Raw genomic sequence first — 11268 nt, forward strand, 5'->3', positions numbered from 1 at the left:
GGAGTAAGTGACTGTCGCCGCGATGAAGAATGAGTCAGATAAGTTCGTCCTTGGCCAACTTCGCCGTAGGCGAAGCTTCTTCCTCAGTTCTGAAATTACAAAACAGCCACTCCGCTTGTTTCATCGTTTGATTCTTCGATTCTCGGTGCTCTTCCTCGGAAACAAGCTTCCTCATGCTTTATCCTGCTCCGGAACTCTCCTATCTTCTGAGATCCGCTAAATTCTGAGTCAAAGATACCAAATTTTGTTCTTATTTGCTCAAAATGACCATTTTAACCTGAAATACGAAAAGTAAAGAATTAAGGAACAATTCAGGTAAAAATGCACTAGAAAGTACCTGAAATCCGACAAAAAGATTAAATAAAAAGTGTATAATTTACGGATTATCAGGATACAGTGATGCTAGTTTCCAAACAGACAAAGATGATTATCGATCATAATCAGGGTTTGTATTTTGTCTCCATGGCGGTGCAGTGAGCTGGAAGAGCTCCAAGCAAAGCACTGTAGTAGACTCTACAATGGAGGTTGAGTATATTGTATTGTCAGATGCGGCCAAGGAGGCAGTATGGATTAAGAAGTTTGTTACTGAACTTGGTGTGGTTCCCACGACTGTTGATCCTATAGATATCTATTATGACAACAATAGAGCAATTGCTTAAGCCAGGGAACCACGGTCTCATCAGAAGTCCAAACACATACTCAGACGATTCCATCTCATCAGAGAGATAGTTGAGAGGAAAGACGTACAGATTAGTAAAGTGCATACTAACGACAATGTAATGCCCACATTAAGGTATGTAACTTAACTTATGCCCTTATGCCCTTAGTTGAATTTTGTTAAAGTTATTTTGAGAAAAATGTGAAGAAAATCCCTTAAACTTTCATTAGGGGTAAAATGGTATTTTCACTCAAAATTAGTTGAAAAATTGGGGAGTGAAAAGAGATAAAATTTCATGGAGAATGCAATAAAAATGAGCGCATTATTGTAATTGACTAAGGGACATAGATGGAATTTCATAGAAAGTGCAAGGGAAAAATGGGAAACTATATATATATATATTATTATGTAATAAGAGTTCAAGAGGAGAAACCCTAACCACTCTATCCTTCCATTCATGCCATTCTCTACTCAAATTCTCTCAAATGTCTTCACTAGATTTCCAAGGAAATTCATAGATTTTGGGTATTTTTTAGTGGATTTTCAATCCTAAGCTTCTATAGGTAAGATCCTTGCACTAAGAAGTAAATTTTAGTTTTTAAAGTGTTGATTTTGATGGTTTATGCTCATAGGATTTAAGAGGAAGAGAGTTTGATCAAAGGAGATTCTTCAAGGGTTGAATTTGCTCATATCAAAGATAAGTAAATCCTACCCTAAGTATGATTTAAGTTAAGATGTGTAGAGAATTTTCTTTATGCATATACATGTGTTATAAGTAGAATTGTTGATGGATTTGGTGTTGAATGATGATTAGAACCTATCCATGAGAGTTTGTGTTGGTGTAGTTGATGCTTGATGCATGTTTGGATGAAATTTGGAAGAATTGAAGTGGAAATTTTGGAGTGTGCATTTTGGGCAGATTTGGTGTTAAATATGGAGGGATTTATTCCCAATTTTTGGTGGCTTAGAAAAGAGATAGAAGTGTAGCCAAATTAGAGTTTGAGTATGCATGCAATTTGTTTGATGAAAATCCTAAGAGAAAACATGTTACCATGGCTGCCCTGTCACGTCCGTGACCTTCTGAGTGATTTTTGGGTATCTTACAGATTGAACTGGGTTAAGACTTCAACATAAAAGTTATATCCCTGTCTCTAAGCTTTAAAACAAGACCAAGATCATAGCAATCCAATATGTATAACTCAAGTTATGCCTTCTTGAATATGACATGTGCATCATGACTACCTCAAAAATGCTTCCAATTTATTAGTTTATTTTTTCAAGTATGGGAATGTTGTTGGACATATTTTAATTAGTAGAAGTGCTTTTGATTGTATGATGATGGGTTGAAGTTTGATTGAAGTTGAAAGAAGTTTGAGTAAACTTTTGGGAGTGTTTTTCCTTGACAGGTTTTGTGATGATACAAGGGAGCTTTACTCCCATTTTGGATGGTTAAAGAAAGAAGAAGAGTTATAGCTAAAGTAGAATTTATGTTTGCACATTTATTGTTTGATGAAATGCCCAAGAGAAGCATGAGTATGAGTAGAGAACCTTAATTTCATGCAACATTGCATATTTGCATTTCATGAGTGCATCTAAGAAAGAATTATAAACATGAGCCATCCACATACATTTATTTGCATGTGTGCAATAACTTAAGATAGAATAAAGAATTTTAAAGAATAAAGCACTGTAAGAGTAAAGAGAAAGAAAGAAAAAACACTAGAGAATAAAAGAAAGATAAGTGTTAAAGAAGAGAAAAGAATAGGTTGTTGCGATGGGGAACCCGTGAGTGACAGAGAAGAATAGTCCCAGATACACGTCGCCTTCAGTGAGCGGCCTCAGAATCAGAAAGCAATAAGTGTACAGTTCGTTAGAAGTGTATGTGGATGAGAATTGTACCAACAGAATTTACCTACATGCATGCCGCCTATAATAACTACTTCTTACTCAAATACTCATAAAAATATACATAATAAAATACATGTATAATAACATAAGTAGTTGAGCCCAAATTTTTTCTTTTATTAAACATATACATTCTTTATACAAAATTGGTATCATAAACAAAAACTATCAAAAACTATGTAGATAGTGCAGCCATTCCTCCTCGCATGCCGACGTCCATCCGACCGTGTCCTCCCTAAATCCTGCAAAAACATAGAAAGACAACGGGGTGAGCATAAATAATGCTCAGTAAGTAAACCCTCTAGTCATCTATCCCCGTAACTCTCTCTCTCTCTAAGTCTTTCCTTACAATTCTCATTTACTCTCTCTTTTATACTTCTCTCTGTTTTCTCTTTTTGTTTCTCTCTCTCTGTTTCTCTTTCTTAGAACTCTTTTCTACTAACTCTCTTTAGTAAGTCATGGCCCCATCTTACCGGAGGCACAGCCAGGACTCGCTCCCACTCTCCGTGACTTCTACTCGTTCTTAGTCGATCGGACTCGGTTATGCATAGATTTGGAACCCTTGGCCATGTGAGTATATAATCTCTCTCTCGGGTACTCTCGGGTATAGCCCTCAGCCACATGCACTCTCACGGGCTACACCACTTCTCTCTCTCATACTCATGCCGCTCTCTCAATGCGGTGTACATGCAGGAATACTCTACCCATTACTCATGGGTTCCCCATCGCACAACCTACTAATGGGAATGCAAAATGTCATATTCACCCCCTTAATGTTTAGTTTTTTATACGTATTTGTTGCCTAATTGTACTCATTATTACTTTATTTTGATTTAGGAAGCAAATGGAGGTGTTAATTGCAAAATGGAACTAATTAGGTGAATTTGGATAGTTTCGCCACTGCTTCGTAATCTGGGCATAATTCTCTCATCCGAGCTCCGATTGAGATGATTCAAAATGCTATGGAATTTTAAGAAATATATCTACAACTTTCATGTTTTGAGTTTGGAGAGATTTGATAATCTGTGGATTATATTATTTTCATTAGACTTTTTAGTCAGATTTCAGGTACTTTCTAGTTCATTTTAACCTGAATTGTTGCTTAAATCTTTACATTTCGTGTTTCAGGGTAAAACGGACATTTTGAGCAAATAAGAACAAAATTAAAAATTCTAAACTCAGAAGTAAGCGGATCTCAGAAGTGGGGAGAGTTCTAAAGTAGAATAAAGCACTATGAAGCTCACTTCCAAAGGGGAGCACCGAAGATCGAAGAATCAAGCGAAGATGCAAGTAGAGTGGCAGTTCTGTAATTTCAAAACTTTTCAAGAAGCTTCGCCGCGGTGAAGTACGCCAGACACGAACATGTCTACTTCTCTTTTCGCTGCAGCGACGGTCGCGAATTCCAGTTTTGTATAACGCACAGTTTTACTTAGTGCGTGGTTTTTCTGGGAAATTTGGGCGAAGTATAAAAGGAAACACTTAGCATTTTTCCAAAGGTGGAAGAGGGTTTATAGCAGCTTTTGCATTTCTTTTGATTTGATCTTTGAACAATTTTGAGCTGTAGAAGGGTGAAGATTCGATTTCAAACCATAGGATTCATCATTTGGGGAGATTTCTTACCTTTTTTGTTAATTTCATTATGTTGAACTTTAATATTTTTGTTTCTTTCATTTGTGTTGTTGATTTAGCCATGAACTAACCCATTTTGGGTTAGGGTTTTGATTGTAATTCAGATTTTAATGGGTTAAGTGATTTATTGTTTCATTTTCATATGATTATGCTTTGATTGTGTGTTACCCTGAATTTTTAATGCTCTTATGTGATGAACATAGTGAGATTGAGAAATGTATCATGTTAGGCTTCTTGGGTAATCACCATTGTAGTATTGGATGCTAGAGATAGCTTAAAAATCAATGAATCATTTTAGGGTTCTTATCTTAATGAGATTGGATTTGTCAACTTTCAAATTGTTGGGTGCGGAAAGTTGACAAGGAAGGGTAGGGAAACATAGCCTGAGAAGGTATGTTTAACACTTAGGAGAGTTCGATTTACAATCAATGCAATGAGTTGAATTAGTTTAATTTTTAGGTTTTACCCATAAAATCTGAATGAAGTCAAACCCTACCCGTTTTACTTGAATTAATTTCAATCCGTGTTTCCATCTCGCATTCTTAGTAAGTTTAGTTTAATTTTATTGTTTAGTTTTAATTAGAAATAGCTCCCATTAATCCAAAGAAATCGATTGCTCCAACTTGAGAATAGTAGGAAACTAGTGCTTAGCTAACAATCCTCGTGGAAACGATACTCACTCACATTATATTACTTGAGCTATTAGTATACTTGCTACATATTGCATGTTTAGGAAACACGCATCAAGATTCTCTCTGCATCAAGGTTTAACGGGCTTGAAGTTGCGCACCTACACTGCCGACATTCTGACTTGTCATGCAAGTCAGTATATTATTGCACATTTTGAAGACATACATCTACACGAAAATTACAGCTGGAAACAACACTTCCTATTTTTATAGGACTCTATTTTATTTTATTTCCAATTAATCAGATTAGGATAATGTTATTTAGGATATTAGAATTTGTTTAGGAGATTAGTAGTTTTTCAGATTTGAATGGGATTTTAAAGGGAGATCAGATTAGGTTTTGGGGATCACCCTCTCTTCTCTTCTCTGCAAATTTCTTTCTTTTGGAGTTTTTGTTTATGGCCATGAGTGGCTGATTTTTGTAACTTGGTCGAAGGAAATGGAGACCTCGGAATCAACCAACTATGACATCTAATCTATTTTATTTTAGTGTTCAATTTTCGTGTTTGAGTATTGAATGTTTTCTGTGCATATCTTCATGATTGATGCTTTAATTACTAGGAGGCCTGCTAGTGGATTATTTGTTACATCTACTCTGCTAAGTTTGATATCAATCCGTAATTGTTTATCCTCTACTTGTGAAGCAATTGGGGTTAATAATTTGCTGCGTCAGGAATTAGTAATCTTAAGAGGAATATTCAACTAAATTAAATACAATCGCTTGTGTTTGGTTGTTTAGCTTCATCTTTCTCTAATTCTAGCGGCCATTATTAAATCTTGAGTGCTTGTCTAGGGTTGTTAGTGGTAAGATTTTAAGATCGCTTGTTTCTTAATTAATTACAATTAAGGAGAGATAGGAAAATAGTTCCAACGGTGAATATTCAGGTATGAATTGATTTAATTTTGCATCAATGATCAGTTGTAAGATTCCGATGGTGGATGTTGACTGAGACCAAGTTTCGTTATATTAATTGATTTCGATTTAAATTGTTTTTTGTTTTGATTTTTGCTAAGACTGTTTTCTATTTTACTCAAAACCCCCCCCCTGTTCACATCATCGAAATTTCGGCTAGACACTCTTCGTGGGATCGACCCTTGCTTACCCTATTTACATTTTAGTAGTTAGGTTAGGAAGGTTTTTAATCTTGGTTGCCTACGACAGCACACCACCTACTCATTCTCTTTTTCTCTCTTTTCTCTATAAAGTTCATACCCAAAGTTCTCTACTCTTTTCTACTCTTCTCTATGCATAATTTATTCATATGGATGATTCATGCCTGATTAAGCACTCATGAAATTCATGCACAAATACAATTTGCATCAAGATAGTCATTCTGCACAGGTCACACTCAAGAAGGAATAACTTGAGTTATACATATCGGATTACTATGATTTTGGTCTTGTTTTAAAGCTTAGAGACAGGGCTGCAACTTTTATGTTTGGTCTAAACCCAGTTAAATCTGTAAGATGCCCAAAAACACTCAAAAGGTCATAGCTGTGGACGGGCAGTTTTCACTTAGGCTTTTCACTTAGACATTTCATCAACAATAAATGTGCAAACATAATTCTACTTTAGTTATAACTCTTCTTCTTTCTTTAACCATCCAAAATGGGAGTAAGCTCCCGTATCATCACAGAACCTGTCAAGGAAAAACACTCCCAAAAGTTTACTCAAACTTCTTTCAACTTCAATCAAACTTCAACCCATCATCATACAATCAAAAGCACTTCTCATAAGTCAAATATATCCAAGGACAACATAATTCATCATCAATCTCATCTCAATTTCTCAATAATCATAACACATACATAATTAAAGAAATCTCTACTCACTTGATTTTCTTAAATCTTAACTTGGTTGGATTTACTTACCTTGAATTTGAGCAACTCCAACACTATAATCCTCTTTGATAGAATTCCCTTTCCTCTTAAACCCTAAGCATAAAAACCATAAGATTCAAAACTTAAAATTTAATCTCACATCTTGATACAGAATCTTACCTTTGGATGCTTAGATTGAAAATCCACTCAAAATACCCAAAATCTATGAATTTCCTTGGAAATCTAGTGAAGAAATTTGAGAGAATTTGAGTAGAGAATGGCATATGAGGGATAGAGTGGCTAGGGTTTCTACTCTTGAACTCTTATTACATAAATATATATTGTTCCCATTTTGCCCTTACTCTTTCTTGGAAATTTCATCTATGTCCTTAGTCAATTACAATAATCCCCTCATTTTATTACATTCTCCATGAAATTCTATCTCTTTCACTCCTCAATTTTTCAACTAATTTTGAGTGAAAAGACCTTTTTACCCCTAATGAAAGTTTAAGGGATTTTTCTCACATTTTTCTCAAAATAACTTTAACAAAATTCAACTAATAGCCAACCAACCAAAATAACAACATGCAAGCTCAAATGAGAACAAATCAATAAACATTCAAGCATGCAACAATAATTTAACTACATACCTCAAGTGGGGCGTTACACCGCCTTTAGTGAGCGGCCTCATATCAGAAAGAATAGTTGTACATCTGATAGAAGTACATGTAGATGAGGACTGTATCCATCACATGGCCAGGTTCCGAATCCATGCCTCAACCGAGTCGCGGTCGCATAGAAAAAGAAAGAATAAAACACAGAAAGAAAGAACAGAACAGAAAGAAGGAAAGAATAGAACATAAAAAGAAAGAACATAACAGAAAGAAAGAAAGAGAATAAACTAGAAGAAAGAAGAATAGACACAGAAAGAAAGAATAGAACGCAAAAAGAAAGAACAAACAGAACAGAAAGAAAGAAAGAAAGAATAGAACATAGAAAGAAAGAACGGGACAGAAAGAAAGAAAGAATAGAACACAGAAAGAAAGAACGGAACAGAAAAAAAAAAGAAGAATAGAACATAGAAAGAAAAGAACATAATAGAAGAAAAAGAGAACAGAAAAACAGAAAAGAATTGCATTCTTTATGCATTGATGCACATGCATCATGGCATTCATATTATCCAGAATTAGTTTCTCCAATTGTTCTACATGTTAGTAAGTGAGAAAAGAATAAGAAGAATAGAGAGATAGAACAAAAAGAATAGAGAAAGAATGAGAGATAGAACAGGAAAGAATAGAGAAAGAACGAGAGAAAAGAATGAAAAGAACAGAGAAGAAGAGAGAAGTGTGATGTAAGGAAAGAATTCAGAATATGAGCAACGGAGATAGAAGGGTAGCATAGCGGGTTTACTTACTAAGCAATTAGTGCTCACGCCGTTGTTTTCAATGTTTTTTTATAGGTAGTAGATGAGATGGCGTTGCTTGAATGTCAAGATGTGGAAGGTCGGGCAACACTGTTGAGCTCTTGAGAAATTTATTTACACTATGTTAGTTTAATATATAAAGAAAATTTGGGCCCATTATTTTATACTCATCTACATGTATTTTTCGTAATATATATATTTGTTAATTTTACTGTTTATTTTATGAGTATACTACCTAGAGAGAGAGTCATTACAGACAATCTCGCAGATCCACTAACAAAGCCTTTGTCTTAACAGAAGCATGAAAGGCACTTGAGATCATTTGGTATTAAATACATGAATGATTGGCTATAGTGCAAGTGGGAGATTGTTAGAGTAGATGTCCTAGAGCCAATCAATTATTGTAGAATTGACTCTTTGTAATAATGTTCATTAATCAATAATAAAAGGCATTTTATTCTATATCGCGTAAATCATTATTATTGCAATATGTACTGATATATGTCCTTAGAATGGTAGAACCATGATGAGGATATCAAGTGTTTCAAATCTTGATAGTGAGAACCCTATGAGCACATATGGTGGCCATTCTAGAAACGTCCGTAGCCCCAGTATTATTCTAAAGTAAGGGCATAGATAATACAGTAAGGCTATCATAGTGTTGACCTACCCTATCGAAAGGCAGTGACTGATCTCACTTGTCGAGGTTGTTTTGTGACAACCTGGTGCAACACATGGGTGCTTGTTGTAGGCGAATATACCGCAGCAAGTTCACTGGACTGATCCACCAAAGGATTCCATATGGATGGTAACCCTAGTGTCTATGGAACAAATCCTCTACAAATGGTGGTGCATGTGATCCTTAGACTTGGGATCACCGGAGCGCCTTGTGCACCGATTGGTGAAGTTTGACACTAGCCTAACACAGTTCTATTCAAAGCTGTCAATACAGTTGTGATTGGCTGCATCAAGGAGTATATCAAGACTATGGTGGATAGACAGAGGATTCATCACTCCCGGGTATAGGAGAAGTTATCTCACGGCGCAATTTAGTATATGACAATAATACTAAAACTGTGGCCACAGTGGGATTTAGTTGTTGCTCTATCCAGTTTATAATATAGGTCATTGGTCCAGAAACTGAATACAAAATATCGAGAGTAACCGAAGGTTGACACTATTTCTATGCCTTCGTCTCGTCAAGATAACGTATGATGAAAGGATCGAATTGTACGGTAACCATATCGTTGACATGTTGCTACTTTGCTGAATTTGAATCTATCGGGTGGCCATGATGCCTTGCTAGGGGCCAATCTTGGTCTGTGTATTAGTGAGACGATTAATTGGTGTTAAACGCGATACTATACACTACCGGTATGATGAGAAGCCTATGGGTCACACACATAGAAGATAATTTAAGACTTAGAAAGTAAGAAGGGCGTTTTCGTCTTTTTAGGCGAAATGGTATTTTGGTAATTTCACAGTGCAATTAAATTTGCTGAGGTCGTAGCCTTTTATTTAATTTGTTAGAAAAATTAAATAAGTGAAATTACATTTAAATATGTGTTAGCATATATTTAAATAAATAATCATTATTTTTAAATGTTAATATATATTTAATATATATATTAAATATATATTAATGGATTTTAATTGAGATAATGATGAATTCAAATAAATATCTAATTGGGAGTGTTTGGGTTGGAGCCCAAGCCTATTCCATATAGGAATAGGGTAATTAAAACATCACTATAAAAGAAATAGTTTTCTTTGTGAACAAGAGAGATTTCATTATTCACATTTTCATTGTAAAGAAAAACACACAGCCCCAAAACATTCTCTCCCACACCAGACTTGATTTTTGCCTAAAATCAATTTCTCTTCATTTCTTCTTGATTTTTAAAGCTAAATAGGGATCTAGCAAATCCCTCCTTAGTTCCTTGCGATTGTCTTCGTGTGGACTACGTCGGTTCGATCCTACACTTGGGTCGATAGCAAAAACGTTCAGAGACAAAGTTGGAGGAGCCTCCAAACATGCGTATGGTTTCTTAAACTCTAGATTAATTTTCTACAGATTCTTATTGCGATATAAACTGTAAAATTATACCCTGATCTTGGTTATATGGAAAAATCCTTGTTATTATTATTTTTGTTTTTCGCTGCCTCAATGGATCGTTTCCTAACAGTAGTTAACCCAAAAGGCATCACCACAAACTCATAGTGCCCATATCTCGTCCAAAAAGTAGTCTTGGCAATATCTGGCTCTGCAACCCTTACTTGGTGATGACCTGACCTCAAATCAATCTTTGAAAACACTGCTGCCCCTTTCAGTTGATCTAATAAGTCATCTATACGAGGCAATAGGTACTTATTCTTCACTGTCACTTTATTCAACTCTCTATAATCTACACACATCCGTAGGGATCCATCTTTCTTCTTCATAAACAAAATTGGAGCTCCCTAGGGAGAATGACTGGGTCAGATAAAACCCTTATCTAGGAGCTCTTGGAGTTACTTCTTCAATTCCTGAAGCTCGGTTGGGGCCATCTAGTAAGGTGCTTTAGAAATTGATGTGGTCCCTTGTGTTAGTTCAATATTGAATTCTACTTTCTTTTCGGAGGTAAACCCAGCAAATCTTCCCAAAATACATCTAAAAACTCCCGGACTACTGGCACATTCTAAATCTCTAGTTGTGGGACATCATTACTGTGCACTACATGAGCAATATACCCAGAACACCCTTTTCTCAACATTTTTCTAGCCTTTATACTATTGATTAACACACTCAACTGATGGCCCTCTCCAAAACTAAATTTATCTCTCTCATCAAGATTAAATCTTGCTTTCTTCTTCTAACAATCAATTTCTACTCCATGCCTCCCTAGGAAATCCATGCCCAAAATAACATCAAAGTGGGGCATATCAAACACTATCAAATCAACTGGTAACTCCCTTTCATGGATCACTACGGACTCCCCTAGAAGCATCTCATGGGTTACCACACTAACCCCATCAGGTAATTCTATCTTAATATGCTGATTTACTACAACAAGTTTCAAACTAATCTTTCTACCATTCCATGAGTAATAAAAGAATGTGCAACTCTAGAATCAATCAATGCATAAAGAGGAACTGCATGAAAT

The sequence above is a fragment of the Pistacia vera genome, unplaced genomic scaffold (genome assembly GCF_008641045.1).
Source record: "Pistacia vera cultivar Batoury unplaced genomic scaffold, PisVer_v2 Contig144, whole genome shotgun sequence".
In the NCBI taxonomy this organism is placed as follows: domain Eukaryota; kingdom Viridiplantae; phylum Streptophyta; class Magnoliopsida; order Sapindales; family Anacardiaceae; genus Pistacia; species Pistacia vera.